Consider the following 6,137-nt stretch of genomic DNA (forward strand, 5'->3'; position numbering starts at 1 on the left):
CATATGCCCACATGGTGCAGCATATACTCACATGGTGCAGCATATACCCACTGGTGCAGCATATACCCACATAGTGCAACATATGCCCACATGGTGCAGCATATACCCACATGGTGCAGCATATACCCATTGGTGCAACATATGCCCACATGATGCAGCATATGTCCACATGGTGCCGCATATACCCACTGGTGCAGCATATATCCACATAGTGCAACATATGCCCACATGGTGCAGCATACATGGTACAGGGATGTCCTGGACTTTCTGTCTGCATCACTTATGAGAAAAACAGTGTCCTCCTCTCTGGTGTGTGTTTATAATGTAGAATGTTTTCAGACTACCATTACCACAGGCACAGAATGCATACAGCCAAGAATCAGATTCAGTTCCATTCTGTCATTTTGCATCTGAAGTAAAAACAAAACACAAAACCAAACCAAACCAAACCAAACCAACATTATTCAGGAGCAAATGAACACACCCTCTCAATTGGTGTGGACTGAATTTAGAGTTAAATTATTTGTCTCCAAATTGACCTAGAGTGCTTATCTTGTCTGATTTACTTTACCAATATGTTAATGCATCCTTTCTTTTAATGTATTTTTAAGGCATGTGATTATTGGCACACACCTTAATCTCATCATTTTAAGTCAACAAATATTTACCAAGCAGGCCATCTCTGAGCTAGGTCCTTCCCCTTGATCACTAATTGAGAAAATGCCTTACAGCTGGATCTCATGGAGGCATTTCCTCAAGGGAGGCTCCTTTCTCTGTGATAACTCCAGCTTGTGTCAAGTTGACACACGAAACCAGCCAGTGCACATTGTGTGCAAAAACCAGCAACGTAAGCTTCTTCCACCCAGGTGATTACAGCCTGATACAACCCCCTACAGAGCCTTTTCAACTTGGGGTATGCTGGATAGCTTTATGTCAACGTGACACAAACAAAGCCATTGGAGAGGGGGGAACCTCGATTTACCAAAAAAAAAAAAAAAGCATCCATTAGGGGAGCTGTAGGCTAGAGCCTGTAGAACATTTTCTTAATTAATGATTGATAGGCCAAGGCCCGGACCATCCCTGGGCTAGTAGTCCTGGGTTCTACAAGAGAGCAAGCTGAGCAAGCTGAACAAGCCAAAGCAGCCCCCTCCATGGCCTCTGCACCAGCTCCTACCTCCAGGCTCCTGCCATGCTTGAATTCCCATCCTTCTTGCTTTTATTGATGAACTGTAATGTGGAACTGTGGGGAATAATCCATTTCTTCTCCAAGCTCCTTTTGGTCATGGTGTTCTATCACAGCAATGGAGACCCTAAGACAAGACCCTAATAAAATAAGTTACTATGGTTTCATAGTAAGTCCTCTCCATAACAGACTAAATACAGCACAGAGGATCCCTGCTATATGTATCTGTGTCTGTAGTTTATTCACTGTCAGGTTGCCTCTTTACTCCCACATGGCTCCAGTCGGGGCCATGGTGATGAAAAAAAAAAAATGGTGGTGAGGCCTTATTGCTGAAGATACCTATACTTGAGTCATGGACTGTTCGGGGGGGTTGGTCTGGTGTTGCTCTGTATTCAAATGCTAAATATTGGTCCCCAGGATCTGGTTACCCCAGATCCTCACAGACACCCAAGTGATGCTTGTAAACTTTTCTCCCCAATTTAAAGTTATTGGCTAAATAAAAATGTCTATAGCCAATTACTGGGGAGAATAGAGGGAGGTGAAATTTCAGGTACCAGGCTGGGGGGTCACAGGTAGAGACCACAAGAAGGAAAAAGGAGACAGAGAGAACAGAAGGTCTCCGTTAGAGGTGATGGAGCAGACGCATGTGGTCAAGTTATATGCCCCCTGAAGATGGACTGACGGAGCAGACATAGTTGGGCAAGACTCAAAACAGCAAGTACTTGGGAGTGCAGCTAGAAAGTAGACAGTGTAGTGTACAGAAAAATAGATTAAAAGTTATCCCCCAGTAATTGTGTTAAGATGATTAAATAAACCCATAGGACTCTGCCTTGATTACTGTGTGTGGGGGGGGTCATATTAATAACTTAAAAATCCATTTAAAATAGACCATTGAGGAAATCAAGCTTGCACTACCCTGGAAGCTTTGTCTGTATTGGATAACTTACATAGGTGTTATGCAAGCTAGTAGAAGAGAAAAGCTATCAATCAAGCTTTGTTTTTCAAGTTACAATTACGACCAGCCTAGCAGGATATGCCCACCAGTGCATTAGTGGCCAGAATATGGGAGTAAACAACCATTTCCTGTCCGAAGCCATCTAAGAAAGGCTTAGCAAGTCAGCTTTCTGGAGATGGCCCATTGTTCTCTGAGATGCAGGATCCTCAAGAGACTTCATCCCAGGATTGCTTCTTGCTGCTGATGTATCTTTCCTGTCACTATTGCATAGCCTAATGATTACTGGGCATCAGACTACCCTACTGGGCAGATGTCCTGCAGAAGCAATATGAATATGTATTTTCATATAGTAATGCTGTGTAGATGAATTAATGATTTCATAATTTCTCATAATGAATTTTTTTTAGAAGTCCTAAATGTATACAAGCAATCTCAAGCCCCCTATAGAGTAAAAGCTGTGAATAGAGCTCTGTAAACTTTCATGTGTTTCAGGATAATTGTACTAGGAGAAGAAAGCAGGTTTGGAACAAATTTACAATCAAGAAAAACATTCCTTCTAGGTTAGAAATGAGGCCACTACCTGGTAGTGGTCATAAACTGGAAATGGACAATTTATTGTAGGGGCAAGGACAGAAAATAAATGATGGGCTAGCTTATCTACACAGGACTTCAAAATAATAAGACATAAGGTAGATAATTTGTTTCTTGACAAAACCAAGTTGACTTATGACATAAAAGAGAAAAGAACCAAAGTAACTAAGTTTCTTTTCCCCTGATATCAGCAGGAGTTAAATTGTCAGAAGCCTCTGGCTTTGGGCCATAGAATAGCAAAGAGATAAGGAAAGAGTTAAACCACCAGAAACCAGCAACTGCTGACCCCCAGAACAGTAAGAGAGAGTTGTAAAGTCAGAGCTCATCAGCCTTTGGTCTTGTCCAAACTGCATCCTGTCTCAGCACCTGAATGCCAGGGCTGCCCCCTGGCACTTTGCAATTGGATCTGAAGCACTCTGACAGAACTCATTCCTGGCACTATTATTAAAGATATAACCTATGGCTAGGTAGGTCATAGACTCCAGGAGAGAATGCACTACTTTCCTTTGCAACATGTGTATAGTGTTAAATTGACTCCCAATGACTTATATCCATAGCTTAGCACATCTCTTGCACTCATTAGAGAACCTTTTTTTTCCCCCAGTAGATGGTATCTGCTTTAACACATAAACTGGTCAAGGTGTAGAGAATAAGAGACTGTGGACTGCTCAGCCCTGAATAGGACAATGCTGATCCAGCCATCCTCCAAAGGTTCATGGATCATCCCAAACAAGGGGCAGAGAGATCATAAGAGCCCGAGGCAGTGGATGACTATGCTGGAACAGTGTTTGAAGGACAAAACAAGGCAGTTACACATAGGAACTCACAGTGATTATGACCTACAGGGGATCTGCGCAAGATCATTTTTTGTGCCTTGAGTCCACTCAGATGACCCCCAGAATTGTGAAGTCTGCTGTAACTCGAAAAAGAGTCTCTTATTGTTTCAAGTTCGAACTCACCGAGTGAATGCTGGCAAGTGACCCTCAGTCCAGAAAACACTGGGTTTATACACAGTATAGTTAGGAATCCCATGAATGTTCACAGAAAAGGGGAGTAGAGGGCTGTAATCATTTGGGGGAATGGTACGGAAGTTGGGGGGATGTTAATGGGTGTCTGTTCAGGGACTAATTTCATGGCCAGTCCTAACTGTCTGTGATCTGACCTCTGATTACCTTTTCTCCATGATTTAAAGATGAGGCCCTAGTCTCCCTTGAACTTGTTATTTCTCTAAGGTCTCAGGGACAGGCACCTGGAGTCCTGCTGCTTATCAGGAGGAGGGGTGGTTTCTGGAGACACAAAGGTGGGAAGGATGTCTGGAGCTATCTCCTCAGAGTGTCCTCATTAAGGGGGGAGTTTTATGGGTGGTGCCATTCTAACGCTAGGGGAGTGGCCAGAGGAGGGAGGGGGAGCCCTGGGCTTGCTGCACAGAAACCAGCTGTCTGCTTATTGTGCTTGCCCATGGGCTGGAGGGATGATGGGAGTTTCGGGGGGGGGGCAGAGGAAGCAGAGGCAAACTGTCTATATACAACACTGAAGTCTCCATAGTATCAGTAATTTGGGGGTTACAGCGGATCAAACCAGACAAAGATCTCGGTGTGGAGCTGGGAGGTGGTCATGAAGCCTCACCCTCTGCTGAGGAGCTATGGGAAGCTGACGGCTGCTGGGAGAAGGAGGGCAGGATTTCTTCAATGAGGCTGCTCCTGAGAGGTCATTCGTGTTCTATCCATGTTCATACTGGCAGCCTGAGCAGACTCAGTTGGGGCAGGGGTGGGGGTGGGGGGGTGGGCCCATGAAGTTGAAAGAGAATAGCAGTCAGGAGGACTGGAAGTGGGGGCTGGGCTAGATCATTGTAAACCCGTAGAATGGTCTCAAACAGTTGATGTGATTTAAAAGAGAGAAGCAGAGCAGAACAGAGAGTGCTCGTGTAGATGCTGAATCAAGTTACTCACTGAGAAGGTACATGGTCACCACAAACCTCTGAGGAAGATGTTTGATGAGACCGATGCTGTTTCTATAGCTGTGACAGACTTATTCTGCAGCCCATAATCATGAAATCATTCTGATATGAGAATATATGTCATTTGTGTGTCTATGTGTGTATATATGCCTGAGGTCTGATTTTAGATTGATACATTTATCTGTGTGTGCATGTGTGTGTGTCTGTGTGTGTGTGTATGTCTGTATGAATACACACACATGCCTGATTTGTTTGCTTGTTTGTTTGAGATAGGACCTTGCATGGGAATCTTGGCTGACCTCAGACTTGCATTGATCTCTTGCCTCTGTCTCTTGAGTACTTCACCATCACACCTGGCAAGCCTTACTCAAAAAATAAGGAATTTTTCTCAAGGCCACAGTTGGCATAGATAGTGAGTTCTTTGGCAAAATAAGTTAAAAACTCGGGAAGGTTCGCCATTGTAGTTGCCACTAAGAACATGTGTGATTTACAGGAAGTCGGAATATCAGCATCAATTTGGAAGAAGTTGATCCCAGCCTTCAAGGATGAGTTTGGGAATTTCAAGATGTCAGTGGGACAAGTCACTGTAGATGTAGTAAAAATAGTAAGCGAACCAATTGAAGGTTGGGAGTTGAAAGGCAGTCTGTGAGCATCCGTCATCATTGTGGGTGAGCACAAGACTTCACACCTCTTGCAGCTCTAGGAGGGGCTGCTGGAGGACGCACACAGACTCCTGGAACTCATCTCACACAATGAAAGGTTGACATGGGAAGCTAGACAAGTATACCACAAGTGAGAACAAACAACAGATAAATGATGCCCTGCCGTTTGCTGGTGTTATCAGGGATGACTGCATTGTGAAAGAGACTGTATTGTTTTGAAAAGAACTAGCAGATTTGATGATTCAGAATCTACTGTAGAGGAGAGCTGGCAGAACAACAGCTCCAATAACTTCAGGAGAACTGGCCTTCAACACCATATGCTTTCCCCAAATATTTACTATTCATTGGGGTTAGAACTTTCCTAAAGATGAGAATAATCAGAGGAGGAGAACAATTAAGGTAGCTTTGTTGGCACTGTTAGAGAAGACTGGTAGTGATTTGATGGGGAGACCAAAGTGTACCCTGTCCTTATAGAGCTGTCCCCCTAGGTAGTGATGAAGACAGTAGCCGAGGCTCCAATGTGCAAGATGGCTCCCAGGACTGGGAAGGAGATTGCACAGTGTCTTATCCTCCCCTTTGTGAGATGTGCTGTAACTGTAGAATGCTTCATGTTTGAAAAGTCTGTACTGCCAACTTTGAACATATTTGAAGGGAAGTTGGTCAGAAAGCTACCAAGAAAATGCTGCTGTCCGAGTTTTTCCAGTTCTGATAACATATGGGGAGTCCAAAAGGGCCTATGCTGAGTGCTTCGTGACTGCTTCATATGTAACATTTCAAGAAATCCAATGA

The 6,137-nt window shown here is 43.9% G+C and overlaps 1 pseudogene; it reads left to right on the top strand.

Annotated features, from left to right (window-relative positions):
- The window catches only part of LOC110332958, an 8,685-nt pseudogene extending 2,548 nt beyond the window's left edge, over positions 1–6,137 (top strand).

Source organism: Mus pahari, chromosome 15 (assembly GCF_900095145.1).
Source record: "Mus pahari chromosome 15, PAHARI_EIJ_v1.1, whole genome shotgun sequence".
NCBI lineage: Eukaryota > Metazoa > Chordata > Mammalia > Rodentia > Muridae > Mus > Mus pahari.